This window comes from Periplaneta americana, chromosome 6 (genome assembly GCF_040183065.1).
Source record: "Periplaneta americana isolate PAMFEO1 chromosome 6, P.americana_PAMFEO1_priV1, whole genome shotgun sequence".
Lineage (NCBI taxonomy): Eukaryota > Metazoa > Arthropoda > Insecta > Blattodea > Blattidae > Periplaneta > Periplaneta americana.
The window spans coordinates 34,631,930-34,658,959 of NC_091122.1; the positions used below are offsets into that span (position 1 = coordinate 34,631,930).

At 37.6% G+C, this 27,030-nt stretch overlaps 1 protein-coding gene and 1 non-coding gene across 2 annotated transcripts in view; one reads left to right on the forward strand and one right to left on the reverse strand.

Moving 5' to 3' along the window:
- The window catches only part of sog (short gastrulation), a 456,679-nt gene that overhangs the window by 177,439 nt on the left and 252,210 nt on the right, over nt 1-27,030 (reverse strand). The window lies entirely within an intron of this gene.
- On the forward strand, nt 21,037-21,113 carry TRNAC-GCA (transfer RNA cysteine (anticodon GCA)). The gene has a single exon. It is a non-coding gene; the product is annotated as a tRNA-Cys (tRNA).

Genomic DNA, 27,030 nt, shown 5'->3' on the forward strand with positions numbered 1-27,030 from the left:
TGTCATCCTCCTGCGTCATCTTACTTGTATCACAAGACATGTTCAAAGTGTCATCCTTCTGCTTCATCTTACTTGTATCACAAGACATGTTAAAAGTGTCATCCTCCTGCTTCATCTTACTTGTCTCACAAGACATGTTCAAAGTGTCATCCTTCTGCTTCATCTTACTTGTATCAAAAGACATGTTCAAAGTGTCATCCTCCTGCTTCATCTTACTTGTATCACAAGGCATGTTCAAAGTGTCATCCTTCTGCTTCATCTTACTTGTATCACAAGATATGTTCAAAGTGTCATCCTTCTGCTTCATCTTACTTGTATCACAAGACATGTTCAAAGTGTCATCCTCCTGCTTCATCTTACTTGTATCACAAGACATGTTCAAAGTGTCATCCTTCTGCTTCATCTTACTTGTATCACAAGAGATGTTCAAAGTGTCATCCTCTTGCTTCAATTGTGAATATTTTTGATATCTTGAACATTTTTATGAAACATCGACTAATTTTTTTCTTGCGAAATGTTCGAAATTACTTGTCAGATATATTCTTCCACTTAAAACTACAAAAGATGACAAGAGATACGTAGAAAAAAATTATGGTATATTTAACGACGCTCACAACTGCCGAGGTTATATCAGCGTCGCCGGTGTTCCGGAATTTTGTTCCGCAAGAGTTTTTTACATGCCAGTAAATCTACTGACATGATCCTGTCGGATTTAAACATACTTAAGTGCCATTAACCTGGGCCGGGATCGAATCCGCAACCTCGAGCACAGAAGGCCAGCGATATACCGACTACGCTACCCAGGACCAGAGGGATAGGCCTACGTGGAATTTCTATGGCTGCATAGAACGTTTAAGTGGTTGGTGGTTACATGGTTGTATGGGTTTGGATGTTTGTAGGTTATGATGTGTATGAAATAATAATTTAGTAAAAATTTTGCATGTTGCATTAGTAAGAATAATTACTTTATTTGTATTCTCCATGCTATGTTGAGGGTTACATCAACCCGCTTACCGCTAAGGAGCACTAATAAGTTGCGGGTTGCATAAACGTGCCAAGAGTAAAGGCTGGTCCACAATAAACCGGGAACGGAAACGACAACGAGAACTAGAACGGAAATATTGTTAGAATAAATGTATTTAAATGTCAGCATCCACAATTAAATTTCACGTTCCCGTTCCCAAGTTCCGGCAAGCTTCTCGTTAATTGTGAATGCTCACATTTAAATACATTTATTTTAACAATATTTTCGTTCTTGTTCTCGCTGTCGTTTCCGTTCCCGGTTTATTGTGAACCAGCATTAAAGCCTATACTGCACTATCAAATTTCTGCACATTTAAGGAATAAAACTAAAATTATTTCAATAATTTATTATCATAATACAATGCTCTCTTAAAATGACAGAGCATATTGAGGATTAAATCAATGGCTTTCCCAAAATACGTTATGATATGTTTCAGATAAAACAATTTTTATCTCAAAAGGAAAACAAAATCGAGCAAAATGGCATTAAACACTTTAGTTTGAAATATCTCAAAGAATAACCCCCTGAAATTAATGACACTATTTACTGTATAGCTCCAGAGGCTACTTTCTTTTTGCAAAGAAACGATTAGGAGTTCTGCTCCAATTACACTGTAACTTACTACCAAATGCTAGGAATCACATTGTTCTTGCACTAAAAGGTCGGGCATATTTTTAACGTATGAAATAAACAATACATTAATTTCACCAATAAGTGAAGCCATCCTCTTTTTGCAGGGAGCCCTTCAATTTCAAGAATGTGAAACTTTCCCAATAAATGCTGGATATTTAAAGCAGGAAACGACTTCTGTATTGAAAATATACTGAAGCTTCAAATTGAGGCAGTAGCCGGAAAATGGGTCCATAGGTCTATAGGCCCTTTTTCGGGAGAATGTTTATTTCGATTCTCCGTTTTAAAATATACTTGCTTACGTAGTTTCGTTTCAATATCTTGTAAACAGAGGGCAGGGTAGCTATTTGAATGAACCCATGCACCCTTGCGTAGTTGTGGAACTCAGCAAACATCAGTGAAGATGATCCTCAAAGTGAATGTGAGTCCATCCAGGATTGCACTAAAGTGTAAACTGCATTCTGAAGATAAACTTTGAAGTGAATGTGAATCCATTCTAGATTAATACTAAATAACCTGTAGTCTGTATTCTGTACCCAACTGACATTCTTTATTTTTACGAATTCGGAACAATTTATGACGTAACTATGAGACATATGTAAGAAATATAATTTTAATAAAATGATTATGAACTTGTGAACATCTATAATGTGCGCTGTTGAATGCTGATGTTTAATTTCTGCTCAAATATAATCATACGTGCATCAACGTCGGTTAGTGTAACCATCGGTTAAAATTGTCACATAACCCCTGGTTAAGCATTTTTACGGTGGATCGACCTCGGTTACGACTTAAATAAGAAGTTAACCACAGTAATCTCTAACCGGCCATATTCGAGCGGTTAAAGGAGATAACCAGCGATTAGTAGAGCAAGAAAAGCAAAATGGCGGCCAGAGCCACAGGTGATTATTTCGAAGACGATTATTATTGTACAGTATTTGAATAACTTGGATAGAGATGATGAGAGCGTGAAGTTTCTTTAGTGGAAAGAGAGAATTATTATGAGGAATTAGGTGACAGAAAATTTCAGGAGGGATTTCGTGTATCAAAATCTACAAATGGATCACTTGAAATAACACAAGAACAATCATTTTTCTCCTACGGATCGGCTGCTTATATTACGATTCTATGTAACTGTTATTTTCTGTATTTTAAGAGGGAATATTTGAATACCGGCATCTCTTTCTCTATGTCATTTGCTGAACAAAGAGAGGTTATGAATGGATTTTAGGATAATGCACAGTTCCCTGGTGTAAATGGGGTCCAAGATCGTATACACATTCCTACTAATCTTCTGCATCCTTTTCCTTTATGGATATTCCATCCTTTTTATATAATACATTTATATCTAGTAATTAAGTCTATCGATACTTCAACCTCACATTGGAATATAATCATTTTTGCATTCAATTTTCCATTTTGTACGATTTTAACCTAACAGTACTGAAAAACAAAGAAATGGAACTCGCAAATATAGCAGCGCCTAAAGGCAAACAAATGGAACGCGAAAATGTAGGATACGTTCATTTCGATGTAGAACATAGTGAGCACAGTCGTTTTTAGACGTTGACTATTATCTTTGCAGCGGTATGGATGCTTTCCTTTAGTCATTTTGTAGAAACAGTGTACCATCATAGACTTTAATCTGGTTAAATGAGGTGTCAGCTAGCCATGTTTTAGTAATCGGTGATTATGAATGGTGCACAGAAATTACATTTTAGCCACGGCTACTGTTTAACCGTCGTTTCGTAATCTGTGATTACTGCGTTTTTAACCGATGTTGATGCACTTCGCCATGAAAGTATTTTAACAAAATAAAATTGTTTTCTGGAAAAAGGCCTATAAAATGTTCCATAAAATATATTTTATGCTCGACCATGCCGAAATGTAGTAATTATACACCTGGCAGTAGTCCTTTAATGCATGTCATTAAAGTACATCTACTCATTAAAGTACAGGTCTTCAGCCAATGATAACTCAGCTTACATGTGTTCAGCCAATGACAAGTCAGCTTTGTACCGTTATAAAACCGCAAGTATCGATTATTCTCGGATATGCAATCGAAAGAGAATTAGCGAAAAGTCACGGAGGCTGGAAATCCAATACTGTCGCAGAAGGTTATGTTCTGTTACTATAATAATTAGCGTTAATTGTAAATAATATTCAAATAAATTCAATTTGTCATCTCGTTTTTCAATGTCGAATTCAATAATCAAGGTTATAATATTATCAAGTTTAACGAGACTACGTCAAGGTCAATGACATTATTGTTCCTCGGAAAAAATCAATACTTTCGCGTCTGCGCACATCTCACAATTCACGACCTAGAACAAGGTCACTTCCGATCTTGTCAGATACAAATAAAATGTATACATCTGAATACCGGTAATTTCAAGTTAGAAATATGGTCGAGCATAAAAAGTCGTATGAAACTCGCCTATAATGGTAATTAAGAAGCTCGTATGAAAATTATGAAACTCGCTTGCGCTGGTTTCATAAATATCCATACTCGATTCTTAATTACTATCATTATAGGCTCGTTGCATAATGTACTATTATAACACTATTAAAGTCGGAATGCATTATTTAACAAAAACTTGTAAACAGATATTATTGTAACAGTATGCAAATTGTTATTTTGATAAAATTCTATTCAAATCGCAATTACATAAAAATAAATCTTTCAGTCATTGTTTTCTCGAAATATGACTTTTGCTTATGGGCCCTTTTTCCGGTTGCCGCCTCAATTCCAGAAGAGATATGTTTAAGTTGCTATTACTTTCAGGACCACAGTTACTGAGTTCGACACAAATGAGAGATATTTACACATATTCAATCGGGGATACTCATGGATCTCTTACGACCCTAATTCACCAGAGATGAGCTCGATTTAAATAAATAACGACCGAGGATGCTGTATGGGACACAGCGCATGGCTAACAGTGTTCGGTCCCGGCTGACAATTTTACACACCCCTCACCCGGTCTGGCAGCCGGTGCCAACACTCCGACTAAGGTCGCCGAGGCGAGACCAGGTTCAAATCTTGGCTCGGTCATGGGTGTGTGTCCGTCACATCATATCGTAGTACATCATCACACGTGGCAACCCGCACAACAGGTTTGTGCTTCTAATGTGCCAGGATGGTCCCGCGTCAGAGTTTTAAAATAGGCCACATTTACTCCTCAACGTCTCACTGTGATGGCAGGAATGTCGATTTTAAATCAGCCAATAGCAGAAGTAGGAACATATGTCTGCGTATGAAGCCGATAGTTCTGTATTTATGGGAAGACGTAACTCAAAATATAAGGTTTCAGAAAATCATTAATATTTTTTAATGTGTCGCACCTAGAACTATGAAATTTTGCGTACTGTTCTGTAAGTGTGTGGTGATTGTGATTTTTTTTAAGATTTTTATGCACCCATTTTAAAATTATTTTAGTTTTTCAAAATAAAATAAAAATCATGCATTACTACGCACGTATATCTTTTTGGAAACTAGTTAAGTAAACAGGTTACATCAGCTGCTTATCTATGCCGATGACGTGAATATGTTAGGAGAAAATCCACAAACGATTAGGGAAAACATGGGAATTTTACTTGAAGCAAGTAAAGAGATAGGTTTGGAAGTAAATCCCGAAAAAACAAAACAAAGTATATGATTATGTCTCGTGACCAGAATATTGTACGAAATGGAAATATAAAAATTGGAAATTTATCCTTTGAAGAGGTGGAAAAATTCAAATACCTGGGAGCAACAGTAACAAATATAAATGAGGAAATTAAACACAGAATAAATATGGGAAATGCCTGTTAATATTCGGTTGAGAAGCTTTTATCTTCCAGTCTGCTGTCAAAAAATCTGAAAGTTAGAATTTATAAAACAGTTATATTACTGGTTGTTCTGTATGGTTGTGAAACTTGGACTCTCACTTTGAGAGAGGAACATAATGCTTAGGAAAATATTTGGGATAAGAGGGATGAAGTTAGAGGAGAATGGAGAAAGTTACACAACACAGAAATTATTTATTTTTGAACATGGAATTTTTCTGCAGAAAATGAAAAAAATCAACAGAAATAACTAGCTTTTAGAAACGAATCGTCCCGCGCCGTGCCGTCGCGGTCTAAGGCATCCTGCCTAGGACTCGCGTTACGGAATGCGCGCTGGTTCGAGTCCTCATGGGGGAAGAAATTTTCTCATGAAATTTCGGCCATTGTATGGGACCGGTTTAAGGGTGTCTGAGAATACCGTTCTTAGGAAAATATTTGAGGCTAAGAGGGATGAAGTTACAGGAGAATGGAGAAAGTTATACAACGCAGAGCTGCACGCATTGTATACTTCACCTGACATAATTAGGAACATAAAATCCAGACGTTTGTGATGGGCAGGGCATGTAGCACGTATGGGCGAATCCAGAAATGCATATAGAGTGTTAATTAGAAGGCCGGAGGGAAAAAGACCTTTAGGGAGGCCGAGACGTAGATGGGAAGATAATATTAAAATGGATTTGAGGCAGGTGGGATATGATGGTAGAGACTTGATTAATCTTGCTCAGGATAGGGACCAATGGCGGGCTTATGTGAGGGCGGCAATGAACCTCCGGGTTCCTTAAAAGCCAGTAAGTAAGGATAGGACCGGTGCCCACGCAGCATCGTGATGCACTTGGGGAGCTACGATAGGTAGCGAAATCCGGTTGCGAATGCCAGCTATAACGGCTGGAGGCATCATCGTGCTAACCACACGATACCTCCATTCTGGTTGGATGATCGTCCACCTCTGCTTCAGCATGTGGGCGTGAGGCCAGCAGCCGGCTGGTCGGTCTAGACCCTTCACGGGCTGTAGCGCAACGGATTATTATTATTATTATTATTATTATTATTATTATTATTGTTGTTGTTGTTTAGAATCGAATCTAGAAATTTATAATACCTATTGAGATTATCCAGCATCGGTAAAATAATAAGCTGATGACCACGTGAATAATAGTACATTATGCAACAAGCCTATAATGAAGGTAATTAAGAAGCGAGTATGGATATTTATGAAACGAGCGCAAGCGAGCAATGTCCCGTATGTTGTGAGATGTGCGCAGACGCGAAAGTATTGATTTTTTCCGAGGAACAGATGTCCACATTGACCTTGCTAGGCCGTAAGAACCTACAGAGATAACATTGAAATAAAATTAGACATTGAAAAACGAGATGACAAATTGAATTTATTTGAATATTATTTACAATTAACGCTAATTATTATAGTAACAGAACATAACCTTCTGCGTCAGTATTGGATTTCCAGCCTCCGTGACTGTTCGCTAATTCTCTTTCGATTGCATATCCGAGAATAATCGATACTTGCGGTTTTATAACGGTAGAAAGCTGACCTGTCATTGGCTGAACAGTTGTAACCTGAGTCGTCATTGGCTGAAAGACCTGACCTTTAATGAGTAGGTGTACTTTAATGACATGCATTAAAGGTCTGCTACCAGGTGTATAATTACTACATTTCGGCATAGTCGAGCATAAAAAAAGTAAAATCAGTAAGTTGTGTCAACTTAAGGAATAGTGTCAAAGCATTAATGTGGACTATGTTTAAATTTCCGCACAGCAACCTCGGGGCGAGAGCCCAGGCTCCCGAATACGAAGTCGACACTGCTCGGCACCACAAGAAGAGCTTTCCCGTACATAACAAGATGATGGCACTTAATTACCATGATTATTGTGAAACATTTACAAGGTCTGTATCCTGTTTACTGATCTAATAACGAGCAGCTTCACGCCGCCCGCCCTCGTATTTCCACTTTTTAGTCTGCTTCCCGGAAGAAACTAGGGCTGTCACGTCTGCTCCATCTATAAACGGATGGTTCCTAGGCGATCTAATGCAGGGGTATACACTATCGCTATTACACCTGAAGTTTCTGTGTGGCAGAAATATAGTTACGTGACTCGACTCGCCGGTTTTGCTTCCAGATGTAAAAAAGTAGAACGACACAACTTTGCCACCAATGCCACTCAACGTTGTGCTGAATCTCTGATTTTTGTAGCAGCAACAGTTTGGGATCCCAGAAAGACCGAGAACGAGATGGGCGGACGAGACGAGGAAAACCGCTGGCAGCATGTGGACTAGGACTGCGAGGAATCGAGAAGGAAAGAGCTATCCTTCATTGGAGAAGCCATTGCTCTATATGGCATTTCAAGGTTGTTTTTGTTTTTCCTGTGCCTGTTCCTGTTGTTGTTTTTGTTGTTATTATTGTTGTTATTATTATTATTATTATTATTATTATTATTATTATTATTATTATTATTATATCTTCCTCTGTCTGTCAGCAATTTAACACAGACTCGCTGGGTTGTAACCCGAATAAGCATTCTCTTACATTCCAAGACAGATAACAACCCCTTCCTTTTTTTCTCACCATTTGTAAGTACAGCAGTGAGTGACACAATAGACACAATAGGTGCTGATCATCTACAGTGAAGCAAACTATGGAAATATAATTGGTGAATGAAAAACATTTTAGGGCCTAAAATTCCGCTCTCTAGTTATAAGCCAAAACTTCAACGACCTTACTTACTTACTTACAAATGGCTTTTAAGGAAACCGAAGGTTCATTGCCGCCCTCACATAAAGCCCGCCATCGGTCCCTATCCTGTGCAAGATTAATCCAGTCTCTATCATCATATCCCACCTCCCTCAAAACCATTTTAATATTATCCTCCCATCTACGTCTCGGCCTCCCTAAAGGTCTTTTTCCCTCCGGTCTCCCAACTAACACTCTATGTATGCATTTCTGTATTCGCCCATACGTGCTACATGCCCTGCCCATCTCAAACGTCTGGATTTAATGTTCCTAATTATGTCAGGTGAAGAATACAATGCGTGCAGTTCTGCGTTGTGTAACTTTCTCCATTCTCCTGTAACTTCATCCCGCTTAGCCCCAAATATTTTCCTAAGCACCTTATGCTCAAACATCCTTAACCTATGTTCCTCTCTCAGAGTGAGAGTCCAAGTTTCACAACCATACAGAACAACCGGTAATATAACTGTTTTATAAATTCTAACTTTCAGACTTCAACGACCTATAATTTCTAATTCAGATTCAGGTGCCTTTGTCGATTCACACTCGAAGGTACACTACGGCAGCATTTGGAGGTAGAAAAGATGTAAAAACGTCACTGCTAATCACCATCGACGCCCGTCTTTAATTTTTATTGTTTGAACACTGTCATAATGAATTGTCCTCTCTAATGCGGAAACATTATTGATTGACGCAAATCGATCCCTATCGGACCCAGTACGGCCGACATGATTTTAAATGCGTTAGATAAATAAATATAATTATATTCTGAATTCATTCTGTGCCTGAGAACGTAACATCTCGTGACGCAGAACTCTTGCTTCTGCACAATTTCCGTTTCCTATTTCTTACATGTTGATGGGCTCCACACTTTTTATACCCCATTGTTGGAATCATTAAACAGAGGAAGTGTCAATGGGCAGGGCATGTAGCACGCATGATACGAGACATGCATTCAGTATCCTGGCTCAACATTTAAGAAGAGGAGATGAATATGGAGAATGGTAAGATTGGTCTTCATCTTAAGCACTTTATCAGTAGCGACTCCAGAAACATGAAGTTCAATAGACTTCGTAAGGAATAAACAGTGAAGCCTGTGACGTTGTAGATAAAAGAAATTGCTACAGTATTAACAGTAGCAAAATAAATATTAGTACCAGAGGTAGTACTAGAAGCAGCAATAGTTTAGTCAACTGTCCGAAGACTGATTGGAACCTCGTGACACCAATAAGGCAACACTCATGAGTAGACTTCAGATTTTAGGTAAAAACCTATTTTAATCCTTAAAAGATAAGTTCATAAAAACTTGCAAGTACACGTTTCATATAAAACTATGCCTTAAATTGGTATTTAATAGCACCTAAAAATGCCTGTTTTGACGACAAAGCCTATTTTCACCTATTAAGTATGTTTTATCTCTAATGGGTCAAAACATCCATTCCAATTTAGAAAATTTGTATTTTAAATTCCAAATGTGTTCCTGATTCTGTTGAGAATAAAAGAAGAACAAGGAGAATATAATGAGAACAATTGGAATACAAGGAAAATCATGGGAATAAAAGTACGGGATAAACTGGAGCAAGTTCTGCAGAGAAATGTAGGACTGAAGGACATGCAATGCAACATTCCTGACAAAATTGAAATACGCTCTGTTACTTCAGTGGATGTGGAGCGTTCATTTTCAGCACACGAATTTGTGTTGAGTGACAGACGGCATTACTTCTTAGTTGAAAATTTAGAAAAAGTATTAGTCATTTATTGTGACGCTAATTATGAACATTAACGGACAAGGCTTGGTAAAAATTGATTATATTTGACTTGTTTGTGTACTGATTTTATATCTAAAACTTATTTTTAACGTTTATTTTATGTATAAGTAGTCAAGTATTTGCTGTTCTTGTCCTTCTAGTAGTAGTGGTGGTAACGGTGTATAAGCATTTAAAATTATTAAATTCTAAAAGTGAATTCCTTAAGATTTGGAACATGAGCCTATTTTCGATTCATTAGAGACTATTTCCTACATTTTTAAGCCTATTTTAGGCACCTAAAATTACATTTTAAGCACCTAAAAATCCGTACCCTACTCATGAGGCAACTTATTCACAAACGGCTTTTAGAGAACCCGGAGGTTCATTGCCGCCCTCACATAAGCCCGCCATCGGTCCCTATCCTGAGCAAGATTAATCCAGTCCCTACCATCATATCCCACCTTCCTCAAATCCATTTTTATATTATCCTCCCATCTACGTCTATATCTTCAAAAAGATCTTTTTCCCTCCGGTCTCCCATATAACATTCCATACGCATTTGTGAATTCACCCATACGTGCTACATGCCCTGCTCAACTCAAACGTTTAGATTTAATGTTCCTAATTATGTCATGAGAAAAATACAATGCGTGCAGTTCTGCGTTGTGTAACTTTCTTCATTCTCCTGGTACTTCATCCCTCTTGGCCCCAAATATTTTCCTAAACACCCTTAGTCTCTGTTTCAATCTCAAAGTGAGAGTCCAAGTTCACTACCATACTGAACAACAGGTAATATAACTGTTTTATAAATTCTAACTTTCAGCTTTTTTGATAGAATGGATGACAAAAGTTTCTCAACCGAATAATAGCAGCATTTCCCATATTTATTCTGCATTTAATTTCCTCTCGAGTGTGTTATTGCTGCTTCAAGATATTAAAATTTTTCCACCTTTTCGAACGATAAATATCCAATTTTTATAATATTTCCATTCCGTAATATGTTCTGGTCACGAGACATAATCATATACAGTACTTTGTCTTTTCGGGATTTACTTCCAAACCTATGTGGATTTTCTCCTAACATATTCACATCATCCGCATAAAGAAGCAGCTGATGTAGGGTGACCAGATTCACTTCGATTAAAAAGAGGACACAAAGCTTCAAAAAGGAGGACATTGTTCGAAAAAAGAGGACACAAAATATGTGGCCTACTTTGATTTAGGCTTAGGTATAATTTAGTCAACATACAGTACAGTACAGATTTAGGCGTATATCATACTTAAAAGTATGTTACGTGCGCTTTATGAAGCTGATGATGAGGTCTTCTACCAACAGGACGGGGCGCCACCAAACTACCACTTAGCCGTACGATCTTTCCTGGATGACAATCTGCAGGGACATTGGATTGGATGAAGTGGCCCCATTGAGTTCCCCCCAAGGTCGCCAGGTCTAGCCCCTATAGATTTTTACTAATGGGAAACTGTGGAAGATCAAGTCTATCGACGTAAACCGCGCTCGCTGGAGGACCTTCGCCAGGAGATTACAGCGGCATGTGCAGCGATCTCCATTGAAACATTAACCGACGTAGCTGCGTTGTGTCTGGCCGCCAACGGCGAACATTTTGAACATCTAAAGTAACCATGCGCTTAACTGAAGACAGTACAACATGTGTGATCAGTATTTGAATGTAAAACAAACACATAATAAATAGTTTTCGTTCCTTAAAGAGTGCATACATTTTTTTTTTTGGCGGATTCTGTATACAAGAATTATTCGTTTAATAGTACTTTGATTACAGCAATCAGCATTAAAAACAAAATTAAAATTAAATAAAAACAGGGTATACAGTGAAACTTGTGTAATTCGAACGTTTTTAATTCGAATTATTCTTTATTTCGAAGTTTTCCTTTGTCCCCTTGAATTTCCTATGGAAACAGTGCATAAATATCGTCTTTTATTCGAACATAATTTTGTTTAATTCGAAGAAAAAAATCCAGAACGGACATGAGTTTTACAGTGAAATGTGGCAAAGGCGGAACGAGCCAGTACTGTAACAAATTGACCTGACTATAGGGGTTGGAGGCTGGAACCGGGAATGCATTGTATCTCCTTTTCGAGTGGTCCCAGTGTGGGTTGACAACCCTTGGAGTGTCATTCACCTCGAAATTACAGTTACCGTACTCAGTTAAAACGGTCACTGTGCATTGCTTTTCACAAACTCCGAAACCCCGATCTTTCACTTCCGAGAGCTAAGAAGATTCATTCAGGGACACCAAAATGTGCATGGTTCTCTGTTTGATGCATTAAATAAACTGGAGGACTTTACAGTAACCCAGCAAATCAATAAAAAGAAGCAGACTAAAATCACATCCTACTTAACAAAGGCCTAGTAAGGTATGTTTTTTAACTACTGTATGTGTTGTGCATAAATGTTTACTAATTACTGTACCGTACTGTATTTATGTAATAGGCCTATCATTATACAGCACTATATTTTCTTGTATTATAATACCCTGTTGTCTTGAAATGTTATAGTAATACATAGTACATACAGTACACCAGTAGTTTGCCTTCTGTAGTACCATTTTTTAATTCGAATTTTTCCATAATTCGAATTTTTTCTTATGCCCTTCAGATTCGAATTACACAAGTTTCACTGTATTAGTAATTAATACAAGGGACAATGATTATTATAGCAGAAGACGGAAGTAGTTCCTGTGTGGGACCGAACGATGACCCCTAGCCAGTGGCCAGTCGTTAGTTCAAAGGATAAAAAAAAAAAGAGTTTTGTAGACAAGAGTTCTAATAAATAAATAAATCCGGTCGTTATAATAAAGAGACAAAAACTGCTTTATTCAAGGTCAGTTTGTGGCGACTGTTGCAATAAGACTACAGGTTGATTACCTCTCTTTTATTACGGCTGCAATTGTGCTCTGGAATATTGTCTTTCGTAATTGATACCAATTCAGTGCGGCCAATTTCGGCAACAGCATTTAATGGCACACAACTCCATCCTCAATCACACATAGTCAAAACATGGATACGAATTGAAATGGTAAAAACGCAATTGAACTTTTTAGTGGAAAAACTTGGACGGATGTTTATTATAATGCAAATTGCGGCTTAAAATTAATAAAAAAAAATAGTTCGATTCAAATTCACTTGTAATTAATAAAGACTATTACACTCTTACTACGTCATACTACTTTTGACCAATAAAACGGTACGAAAGGACGTATTTCAACCAATCATGGCTGCTTATCGCACAATTTTATCGCGTCCCTAGCATTTGTTTAATTTTATCGCGTCCCTAGCATTTGTTTCTTTGTTTGGCAACATTTGAAACTGCGCTGGTCTGGACGTCAAAAAAAATATATATAAAATTACAAACCACTCCAGTTGATGCACAGCACTTTTAAATATCACTCGCATTGGCATTCAAGAACAAGAATTAATAAAAATCACTGATCATACCTATGCATCTTCTGAAATCCGATTTACAAATAAATGAAGAGCACCATTCGGAAATCCTGAATAAGTTGAATACACCATGTAGGCCTAAATCAACGAGTTCCACTTCTATTACGCAATTAAATTGTGTTGGAATTAAAAATAATGCTTTTAATTTATTAAAATCTTATTTAAATGATATTGCTCAAGCTACTAAAATTGATAATGTATTAAGTGAATTTATTAAAATTAAAGTACGTGTTCCGCAAGGTACAGTCCTTGGACCGATTTTATTTTTAATATATATTAATGACCTTTTAATGCTAGACCTTAAAGAATATGAAGGTGATTTATATTCGTATGCTGATGATACTGTTTTACTTTTTAGTGGAAAAGCTTGGACTGGTGCTTATTATAATGCAAATTGCGGCTTAAAATTAATAAATAAATGGTTCCATTTAAATTCACTTGTAATTAATAAAGATAAAACAATAGCTATCCCATTTTCTTTAAATAATAAAGGTAATAAACCAATTTCATCTATACTGCAAATTAAAATGCACAATTTTGACTGTTCCGATATAAATTGCAATTGCTCAGTTATTAATGAAGTTAATGAGGTTAAATACTAAGGTATAATTATTGATAAGCATTTAAAATGGAATAAAAATATTCATTATATTTGTAATAAATTACGTAAAACATTATATTACCTAAACTGGGGTTACTTTGACCACAGAGGAAACTTTGACCATTTTTTCAGAAAATCATATTTAGGTTTCTACATGGTGCATTTGTTATAGATGGAGGTAAATTATCATAAAATCATTCTCATACCAAATTGACCTCCATTTATAACAAGTGCAGCATGTAGAAACCTAAATATGATTATCTGAAAAAATGGTCAAAGTTTCCTCTGTGGTCAAAGTAACCCCAGTTGACGGTACTTTGTTGTTCTAAGAAATATTTTTGTTTACGTATTATTTATTTAGCATTATTTCAATCCATATTTATCAATGGTATTATAGGACTGCGTTGAATGGGGAGAATCACTTAACACACGTGATCAAGAGTCAAGGTTGATGCAACTATAAGGAAAACACCTGCATGGCGCAATCAAATTGCGTAAGCCAGCGTTTCTCAAACTATGGTCCGCGGACCACCTGTGGTCCTCGAGGTTTGTCCTTGTGGTCCTTCAAAAAGATAGAAGAAAAATAAAATTCAAACGAATTGCGTATCACACTATAGCTGAAAATCTCAGAGTTTGTAAATGACATATGGCAATCGCCTTTACTTTTTCTTCCAGTACTGACATTTTATGAAATTTATTTACCCTACCCGTCTATCGCCTTCCCACTCTACTCTCAGCAACAAAAGAGGGATTTAAAGCACTATGAACGTGGTGTTTCTCGCCATCTTTTCCATGCACATCTGGCGCTTTGCTTGTAACCCAGCTAGGGACCACTCGAATTTATAACAGGGCCAAAGTACTGAACCTTTTCATGTATTTATGACTTTCTTAATAGTTTTGCCAACACCCAGTCTGCACATTGAAATGGTCACGTACTCCACGTCGTACACCAATAATAGAACACGCAAAATTGCATCTTTGCGGGCATGTTTCTGCATTAATTTTTTTTATTTCTGTTTTTGTAAATGACGACATACGAAATTTTCTTCTATTATTATTAACTTAATTAGTTAATACTAATATAAAATTAATTGAATTAAATTAATTTTAATTAATTATTTCTACATTAAAATGTAGCCTACGTATAGGCGAATCCAGAAATGCATATAGAGTGTTAATTGGGAGACCGGAGGGAAAAAGATCTTTAGGGAGGCCGAGACGTAGATGGGAGGACAATATTAAAATGGATTTGAGGGAGGTGGGGTATGATGATAGAGACTGGATTAATCTTGCACAGGATAGGGACCGATGGCGGGCTTATGTGAGGGCGGCAATGTACCTTCGGGTTCCTTAAAAGCCATTTGTAAGTAAGTAAATAAGTAAGTACATTAAAATGTAAGTATACTGGTATTAAACTAACTTATGCTACATAAATTATAAATTTGCTTTCGAAGGGAACAAGAATAAGGTGGTCCGCGGAACTGTTCTGACTTAAAAAAAGTGGTTTGAGAAACGCAGTCGTAAGCAATCTGCAGTAGGTTCCCGAATATGGACTACGACCACAACGTAAAAGAAAAAAAATCTGTTGACAGCAGAAAAGGGCAAAAAATACAACAAAAAGTATTGTATTTCCTTAAAAATGATCGATATACAATAAAAGATCGAAAAATGCAGAAAAATACGAAATAAAAGTAGGTTATATTTGTTCGTGTTGAAGTGAAACGAGCTTATATTGCATCGTGAATTGTCTGTGATGTCCCAGAAAAAAGATGACATTTCATCAACTTCTGAGCCCTAACCATAATTCATCCAGAATAATGCTCATAATGTGTTTTCCCTATTTCATGTAGGCTAATTACTTCCTGGACGCCCTTAAGACATTTTGACCCCAACCGATCAATAACACCCACACAGCTATTATTATCGCTGTTCTGGCCGCTGAGGCGTCTCAACTGACACTGGTAATTAATTCAGCTGATCCTTACAATAAAACCTCTTGTTTGCTCTCGCGGGTGACTGTGCGAGATTCACTGCGAATGTACCCGGAGGTCGCGTCAAAGTGGAAACGCCTTTTTTCAAGATTTTCATTCTCCTTTCATTCACCGTAATCTCCGAAAAAAATTACAGTATAATGCTTATGTATTCCTACTGAAGTGTTTTTTTACAGCCGTAGACCTGTGTGAAATACACTACACAATTAAACATATGGTACCCATTCATATACAGTAAAACCTCTATTATCCGTGGTAATGAAGGGGGTAAGCTGAACGGTTAATCGAAAAAATTGGGTAATCCATACCATAAAAGGTTTTCGCAAATTTAGTGAATAATGCTTACACTTCCGTAATTTTCTCTAGAGTCTGGTCCACCGTTGTGGCTGAGGGATTAGCAAGTCCGAACCCAGCGGTCTCCGGTTCAATACCCGGTCAGGACGAGATGCCTGAGTGAGGTTTCTTTCGGGGTTTTTCCCTCACTCCTATGGATGAAATCAGGTAACTTTATCAGGCGATTGCAACCCCACTCATCTTCGCCACTTCCTTTCCTCATCATCCCGTTTCTGATTTTTCAGATCACTCTACAGGCGGTCTCCCGAAGCTGCTGGCTCTCTCGACCGGCCTCCGTGGAATGTAGTTAAGCGACGTTGGATGTCTTCTGCAACGAGCACCCGAGGCGGACGTACTCGGGGGAGGAGTTTCGCCTCGGACAGACAGGGGGGTCTTGGGGGAAGTTGCCGAAGCAGGAATGTTATATGGATTTCTGTCGGCTGTAGGGACCGGTCGTTAAGGGAGTCATGTGGTTGGGGCGGTTCGCGTAGAGGATCTATGGCACGCAACTCATTCCATATCGAGGGTTAGCGCAACAGACCTCAACAGGTCGCAGTGCTGGGCTATCCGTGCCCCCCCCCTCAGTTAAATTTCATTCCATTCCTCTATAGCAGGGATGTCGAACAGCGCTCTCAAACTGTGAAACGATTAATACTGTTTCCTACCGTAACTGAGCTGAAACGACAGTCGGTCACCTCGCTGTAGCAGTGTTCTGTACGCAGTGCGTTTATCAACTATGGCGGCTGGTATGGATATGGAACGACGATTCAATAGTGAGTGGACAGATAAATATTTATTTATCTTAAAGGACGGAAAGACACATTGCTTAATATGTAGAAAAGAACTTGGATATATTAGCTATCATAATATTAAAAGGCATTTTAATTCTACAAGTCATGCTGAAGCTTATGGACCAGGAAAGTTATCCGGTTTCACTCGTGAAAAGGCTGTAGAAGAATTAAATATTTTTGAATCTGAAACAAAAACTTTGAACAAATTTCAAGTCACACTAAAAGTAATTAATTTCATACATCAAAACAGTTTACGTTACTGAACTTGAAGTTGCACTGCTACAACACATACACACAAAGTTGATATTTTAAACATGATATTAACAACATTATTATTACGATTTATTTCCGTCACTAACGAACAACATTCATGGAATGACCAAGTAGATACAACTCTGTTGTTGTTGTTGTTGTTATTATTATTATTATTATTATTATTATTATTATCATCATCATCATCATCATTATCATCATAATTCATCCTCGTGTAGGCTACATTCTTTGTTTATCAGAGTTCATCAAGTGCAAATCAAAACTGAGTTCCTAATCAATTGGTAAGATGTATAAAAGTTATCAAAGTACCAGCCGCCGCAGTTTCGCTTTTGTTTACGATCATTCGGCCGAACTGCCTGCTGCCTATGTTCAACCGTTGGACGGTAAGGGAGGAGTGAAGACTCTGCAGTTCACAGCTCGAGAGCGCTGTTCGACATCCCTGCTCTATAGTCTTGTATTGAACACGCTAGGTAGTGTGAATCAGAAGTTCACTGATTTAAGTCTGGTTGTCAACAACAGGTTTTTAAGGGGCAATGAAACTCCTTGTAATGATTGTCTGTAGAAAAATAGTAGATTTACATACTTTATACACGTAGCATTTCCAATTGTTTGGTTTCATATTTTCAAATCTTAATGTTACAATTTTGTGCTATACGCGTTTATTATTATTGTAGGAGACAGAAATTTGAGCGAGAAACAGTCAGTTATTGTCGGGTGACAGAAGGTATAAGATCGGTTAGCTAGAATGCCCAAGTTCAGTAAACCATTGAAAAGTAAACTTCATGCTTACGTTAGTGAATTTGGTGCCCATGTGTTTTCAACCGATGGAACAGCTTTGTTAGATTAGATTAGATTAGATTTATTTATTTAACCTGGTAGAGATAAGGCCGTCAGGCCTTCTCTGCCCCTCTACCAGGGGATTACAACTATAACATGAACAATAAGATTACAATTAATATTAAATTTACAATTACAATTACAATAAAAATTAAAGTACGACAAGAATACCTGATTAATGAAAGCTAGACATTTTATCATAGAAGTTAAGAACAAAGAATATTTTTGTATTTACTAAATTACAAATTAAACCTACAATAACAAAATTCTATAGTGATGAAATTACCGGATATTGAGATATTTTGTGGTAGATTAAAAGAACTATTTACAAGAAACCATGTCTGAACGAGTCTCAATTACTGACCAAGTGCCTAGTAAGTTTGAATTGAATTTTATTTCGACAGTCCCTGATGCTAGCAGGTAACGAATTCCAGAGTCTTGGCAGGGCTATTGTGAAAGAGGATGAGTATGAGGAGGTGCGATGGGATGGTATTGTTAGTATTGTTTCATGGCGAGAGCGTGTGTTCAGATTGTGGTGGGAAGAAAGGTAAGTGAAGCGAGACGACAGGTACGAAGGAATAGAAGAGTTCAAGATTTCGAAGAGAAAGAGAAGTGAATGTAAATTTCTTTTCCTATCTAGTTTAAGCCAACCTATTGCTTCCAGGGATGGGGTAATATGATCATATTTACGAACATTGCTTACAAAACGTACACACAAATTATGAGCACGTTGAAGTTTCATTTTGTTGTCGCTGGAAAGGTCAGTCAGTAAAATGTCAGCATAGTCAAAATGGGGAAATACAAGGGTCTGCACAAGGGACTTTTTTAAGCAAGAGGGAAGATGAACATTTATCCTTTTTAGCACATGAATAATAGAATATACTTTTCTGCAGGTTTCTGTGATTTGCATGTCCCAGTTGAGATTATTATCCATGTGAATGCCAAGATTTTTTACCGAAGAACTGAAAGGGATATGCACTGTACTTACTTTAACGGGGGAAATGCCGAGGTGCTTTACAGCGTCGGTTTGCCGTTTGTGTCCTAATATGATTGCTTGTGTCTTTCCAGGATTGATATTAAGATGGAATTTCTTTGTCCATGTCACAATCGAGTCAATGTCTTTGTTCAATTTATCTATAGCGTCATTTATTCGATCTAAGCGGGAAGAGATGTAGCATTGAAGGTCGTCAGCATACAAGTGATAGTTACAATGCCTTACATGAGATGTAATATCACTGACATATATCGTGAACAACAATGGTCCGAGTACCGAACCCTGTGGTATACCTGATGTTATGTTAAACCAGGAAGAGCTTCGATTCCCGGATACAACACATTGTTGTCTTTCCCGTAAGTAGGATTCGAACCAACTCACAGCAGTCTCTGACAAATGCAGATTTCTCAATTTATGGGTGAGCAGGTCGAAATTTACAGAGTTGAAAGCTTTGCTAAGGTCAAGAAGTGTTAGTATTGTTACTTTATTAGAGTCGATTGCTTCACGAATGTCTTCTGTCACTTTAAGTAGAGCAGTGCTTGTGTTGTGTCCAGCTCTGAAACCTGACTGATACTTGTCGAATAGTTTGTGTTCGTTCATGTAGTTAGTAATTTGTCTGTGTACGATTCTTTCCAGTGCTTTTGATATGGCTGGCAGGATACTGATTGGTCTATAGTCGTTCGGGTCGGTGGGAACTTTGACTTTTGGAAGAGGAAGAACGAAAGCTTGCTTCCATATTTTAGGGAAAGTTGAAGTGATTAAGGAACTATTGAATATGTGTGCAATTGTAGGTATTACTATGTCTTGTATTTTCTGTATGAGTAATATGCTAATGTTGTCTGGCCCTTGAGCTTTCGTCTTGATGCGTCGGATGGCTTTCATTACGTCAATAGGAGTGACGTCAGTAAAATAGAATTTGTCTCGAGTTGGGGGAGCTGAGTCAGGCAAAACTGTGTCTTGTTTCGTTGTGTTGTTTAAGGTCGGGTCCTTTACAAAGTGTTCGTTCAATCGGTCAAGTGGGATGGGTATGTCTGCTTGGTCACTACCCCTTCCAAGTCCAATGACCTTCAGATTTTTCCATAACTCGGAAGGGGTTGTGTTGGGCTCTATAAGTTTGTAGGAGTATTTGAGTTTAGCGTTTCTTATTAGTTGTTATGTAAGGTTTGTGAAAAGACAGTTAATGACGAAAAATAGTACATTATGCAACGAGCCTATAATGATAGTAATTAAGAAGTGAGTATGGATGTTTATGAAACGAGCGCAAGCGAGTTTCATAATTTTCATACGAGCTTCTTAATTACCATTATAGGCGAGTTTCATACGACTTTTTATGCTCGACCATATTTCTAACTTGATTTATTCAGATATACACATTTTATTTGTATCTGACAAGATCGGAAGTGACCTTGTTCTAGGTCGTGAATTGTGAGATGTGCGCAGACGCGAAAGTATTGATTTTTTCCGAGGAACAATAATGTCATTGACCTTGGTGTAATCCCGTTAAACTTGGTATAACCTTGATCATTGAATTCGGTGCCGGTACGAATTTTTCTCATATTTATCAGTAATATATATATATATATATATATATATATATATATATATACTGTTAGCAGTTTTCATTAAACTGATGTTGAATACGGCAACAAAGTCATTTAATATGCGCTCCTGCATACATATGACGTGCATCGTCTTAAATGCAGGTAGTAAAGCCGTAAAACAGCACTATGAGAGGGATTCGGCCGGCACCGTGGATCGTGTCCCGGCATGGCTCAGTTGGTAAAGAGCACTCAGCGCGCAAAGCTGAGAGGTCCTGGGTTCGATTCCCGGTGCCGGTACGAATTTTTCTCGTATTTATCAGTAATTAAATTCGACATTGAAAAACGAGATGACAAATTGAATTTATTTGAATATTATTTACAATTAACGCTCATTATTATAGTAACAATATAACCTTCTGCGACAGTATTGGATTTCCAGCCTCCGTGACTTTTCGCTAATTCTCTTACGATTGCATATCCGAGAATAATCGATACTTGCGGTTTTATAACGGTACAAAGCTGACTTGTCATTGGCTGAACATCTGTAAGCTGAGTTGTCATTGGCTGAAAACACCTGTACTTTATTGAGTAGGTGTATAATTACTACATTTCGGCATGGTCGAGCATAAAAGTATTTTATAAGTCAACATGTGTCAACTACAAAGTAAAAATGTGAGTTATATTGAAATAATTTAAATTTATTGCTAAAATATATCATGCCTTTTTAAAATTTATAATGCCTTTTTCAAAATTTATTGTGCCTTTTTTTTACGTTTTTATTATTTTTTTTGCCTGCCTATTTTAACTGTTATAAATGCCTAAACATCCGGTCTCTAATAATAATAATAATAATAATAATAATAATAATAATAATAATAATAATCATAATTTATTTTGCATACACCAATCACAGTCTTTTGTTATTTCTTATATATTTACAATGCAGTTTAGGAGGTAGGAAGGTAATATATATATATATATATATATATATATATATATATATATATATATATATTGGGGATACGCTAATAAAAAACGTTTTAATACCACTGGTATAGATTATAAATATCTCTCGAATGCGGGCCTCCCTGCTCATGGGATCGGCATGACGCAGGGCTACCACTGAGACATCACAGGACAATCACAACACAACGGACAAACACCCAGTCCTGTGGACGGAAGAAAAATTTCTTCCGTTGCCCATGCCGGGACTCGAAACTCTAACGGCTTGGTTGGCTATCCACGGCGGACTGCAATGTATCTGCAGTTCATAATATAATAAGAAACTGTCAAAGTCACGAGTCTACCTGCATTTCTGTTCCTCAGAGAACACCTAATCCTTGTTTGCTAGAGTCAAAACGGTTCAACACGCCGGACGTTGACCTAGTATTCTGGTCGGCAGTGCAACGCGGTGCATACGCCGGGTGTCGGAGTTTGAAGAAGCGCTTTATCGGGCGAGAGACGAGAAGAGGTTGACATCCTGCAGGTACGGACTCCATGTATAAATTAGCCAAACTTTTTAATGAACTTGGCAGATCTTCAACCCTGTTTCCGTCTGCACACCCACCTCCTGTCTGGCCCGGTTACAAACGAGACTTACGCTTTAATTAGTGCAGCCAATCGACGCGATTGCGTTCTGCGGAGTATCCAGAGGAATTAGAATTCCGTTCACTGGAGTCAAAGGCTCGGCCGATGCCGGGAAATTAGGAATGTGTCCTCGTGCACGGGCTTGCCGACAGAGGACGCAGATTGAATGCACTTAAAATAAAGTAGCCTACTCAGAACAAAGCGTTACGCAACGCCAGCTTCTCAAATTGTAGCGCTGGTACCAAACTTCATAGCCAACTTCATTAATCTTTCCAATGCAGCCTAGACAAGCAGGCGGTCCAAGTTCGGGTCCCGGTCAGGCCTCGAATTTTTATCGAAAAATTCATAGTGAGATTTGCAGTTGGTTTTTCTGGGAGTTGTCCCGTTTCCACAATAGTTACCGACATCATTCTATCATCTTTACAATCCAATATATTTATCTGACCATCGTACGACAGTGTGCGGAAAATGCTGGTGCAGGGGCATGTGAAGTTGTCTACAGACACCATGGATACACAGTGTGCCTTAGCAGAGTCGACCTGTGGGGGTGAGGATGCGCCTACGGTTGCTATGGTAACAACAGACTAAAGTTACTACTGTAGAAACGCCGGTCGATTTCGCGGTAGCTGTGCAAAAGTCATAAATAAAACCCGGATTTCTAAGCAAAATGCATATTCTTTTCCACACTTTTAAAGGTAAGCAGAAAGGCTATACTTCGTAAAACACATCTAGATAAGCAGTTTTAACTATGTTTGTTAGTGCTTATAAATGCTTATTTCGCAGCAAAACGTTTCTGCTTACTTATTTTAAGATCTTTAATTAAAACAGTATATTTTACCCAGAACTGTAATTTTCAAAGTACATATTTCACTCCTAGCCGTCAGTTATCATTGATCCCCCCCCTTTTTTACTGGCTAATAAAAAATTAACTTAAGTCGAATGCGTAACAAAGCAATGCTAGGATATGACCCAGGATGTTGTGAAATAATACTGCGTAGTTCTGATTAGGAGAAAACCTTGGGATTCCCCGTCAAACTTTTGCGACTAGGCAGGTCAATCGATTATCGCACTTTTCGCGTTATCGGAATGATGTCATGTGCATGGATGTGAATCCCTGAGTTCCAAGCTGCAGTGTGCAAGTTGTGCAACACGCGTTGGTTCAATAAGATGTGGTGATTGCTCGCTGTTGTAGTTAAGGAATGCCACCCACAAAAACCTCTCAATCAGCATTCTTACGCAAATGCGTAGATGAGTTTGGAAGTAATGTTTTCAATGAGGATGGCAGTGTCTTATTTTGTTTCGTGTGTGAAAAGAGTGTTTCTGCGAAGAAAAAATATTACATTATGCAGCATATCAATACAACACGGCATAAGAAGAGGTTTAAGAATAAATCTAAGTTAAATCAGCAACTGATTAAAAGTAATGTGGGTGAACAATCGAGTTCTAGTGGTACATTTTTCAAAGACTTATGTTTAGCATTCCGTTGTGGAAATTGAATAATGTGCAGCTTCTGGTATTTTTAGAAAAATACACAAACGAAAGGGTGCCGGACGAATCTACATTGCGCAAAAACTATAAGGCCACAGTGTTTTCAAGAAGTAATTTGTAATATTCGGGATAAACTGAAGCACGAAAACATATGGATTTCTATTGTTGAAACCACAGTGCTGCATTTGGTGCTATGAAAGCAGGCAGTAGTTCATTTCTTCTTAATATACAAATACTTGACGGAATAAATCATTCCACAGTTGCAAAATTTTTCAACGACTAGTTACTTTTCTTGTGGCCAGAAGGGGTTCGGTATGACAATGTAATGTTATTTCTCAGTGATGCTGATCCATATAGGCCTATTGTTAAAGCGGGAGCTGGATTAAAAGTTCTTTACCCAAATTAGTTCACTTGACGTACCTTGCTCACGGTTAACATCGTGTCGCTGAAACTGTTAGAAGCCAGTATAAAGACGTGGATCTTCTTGTTTCCAGCGTGAAGAAAGTGTTTATAAAGTCACCGATTAAAATTTAAAAATTTCGTGAACTCCTTCCAAATTTGTCTTTACCTCCTCAGCCAGTCTTAACTCGATGGGGTACGTGGTTACAGGCTGTGTCATACTATGCGGAACATTTCAGTGAAGTGAAAAATGTTTTGAATTCTCTAAATGCAGAAGATGCAGTCACAATTGCCACAGCCCCCGAATATTTTGCTAAAAACGGCATCCAAGAAAATATTCAGTACATTCAAAACCGTTTCTCCAAAATACCCTAAATTTTAAAGCAGTTGGAAGCTCGAAATAATTCCTTGGAACATTCACTTTCGCTGATAGACGAAATTTATGTAACATTATCTTAGAAACACGTGGGGTTGCGAAAATTAGTTCGACAAACTCAATCAGGTATTACAGAAAAATTCCGGTTACGAAACACTGTGTCGAATTTCTGAAAATCTTTCTGGTGAAGAAAACCTGTGGTGCTTTACACATGCGCCTGTGACGTCTGCGACGTTGAAAGAACATTTTCACTTTACAAATCATTCTTCACTGACAGACGCAGGAGCTTCACACAGGAAAATCTCAGGATGGCCTTCCTTGTATACTGCAACAGCCTTCAATAAAGTAAGTTCTACGAAACAAATAAGTTATCATATTTCCGTGTATTTCTTTTTGCTTATATTGGTGCTTATTTTACTGTTTCCGTGTATTCGTTTTTGCTTATTTTTGTGCTTATTTGCTTGCTTATTTTACTGTTTGATTGTGCTTAGTTATCCGGGCTTTAGTCATAAACATTTTTCTTTTAATTTCAATACTTGAATATTTTTTTATAAAAGACGAGGTATATTTCGTGGTCATTGACATATTTCGCACCATGATTCAAATTTCGCGAGTTTGCTTTGATTAATTGATATTTCAAGTATCTAGGAGGATAAATGTGACAAAGAAAGTAATTGTGGAAAATTTCGTGCGTTACCAAAAATACAGTCCATAGTAATAGCTTGGACTTGTTCCGTTTTACCTGTCCGTTTTGTCGGAAGAAGTGAAACGTCAGGTAAGACGTAAGTGTAGACTGGGACTAGCCAGCAGCCTAAAATTCCTAGGGTTGTTCAGTAAATGAACTTGGAGAAAGATCGAGCGTGTAACGTTAAGTTATGCATTTCGACGGAATTCGGAAACAATTAAACAAGATTACGGCATATAAACTTAAAACAGAAATTTACAAGGAACACCGCGGCCTATTCAATAAGACTGTTGTGAGCGCGGATATGGGTCAAAGTTCGGACATCAAAAGACGAGGGAAGAGAAAAAAAGAATGTGGTAATTAGACGCACAGAGTTTTCCTGGCCAGCACGATCTCATATCTTGATACACGCCGCTTCGTTTGGAAAATAGAATAAAAAAAGCAGAGCACTTAAATTATGCAGAGTAGTGATGAGAGCACTCCCTCGTGTAACATGTAGTCAAGCGTGTCGAGGATGCGCACAGTGGGCGGGAGTAACAAGCCCATGTCAAACGATGCTGACTCTCGCAATCAAAACACCGGGTCTCGTGTACGGAAGAAGCACAATGGAAGGAGTCATTGTTAGCTTCTCAACACTTCTTGAATTAATACGACAATTAAGGGTCAATTCAGAAAATGAATTACAGACTGCAGTAGGCCCAACATGAACTACGGTCGATTACAATTTAAACATACAGGGACATCATTTTATTTTTACTTGCATTTTTATTGTACCTGCATTTCTCAATGTACTTCACTCCCACCCCTTCACTAATGTCCTTGCTCCCGTCGGACACACAAACTTACGGCCGCTGTTGCATTCGAAGTCTTCAAGCAGTGAAGTAAACACTGCAGTGTATAGTGTGTTTCAGAAATATGATTGCGTTTTCTATAGAAGAAATAACCTATATTAATAATATCGTACTAAAAAATTATATTCAAGAAACGATAAATTCAATTTCAGAGAATATGCTTCAAAATGTTTTTAATAATATGCATACTGAATTGAAGCCTGCATTGTAATGAACGGCAACCATTTTCAGCAACTTGTTTAAAAATTCAGATTAGCTTTTTTTGAATTGAGGTGGCTAGAAGCAAAGTGACATTTGTAATAACATGAGTTAAGTGCATCCAGTGTAAGCAAAAGTATCTAAAATTTTAGTGGCAAAGGGATATTTTAACCGCATCACACATTAAAATTTAAATAAAAATTTCACCGATTTTACGAAAGCTTAAATATTTAAACCCCATTTTCTCAAAAGTAACTTAAGTGCACTTACAGCCCTTTACTTATGACCCACTCAATTTAAATGCTCTCTCTATATTGTATGTTAACACCAATAATTAATATGCTAAGTAAAGTAGACATTACATAACGAACATAGACGCCTGAAAAGTTCAGTTTTTGAAAAAAAAATGTTACTACTCTACTGCATTTTGATAAATTCCGTAAAAGTGATGATCAAACTGAAAATCGTAATATCGTATTTCCCTACAACATAAATGGATACACTACTTTTCTCTCCTTCTATACCTAGTAAAATAATTTGTTTACATATTGCACTAGTAACATCAAACTCCTGTAATGGAAGGGGGCAACAGAGTTTCCGAGTATAGCCAGGTTAATGTTAAAAATGTTG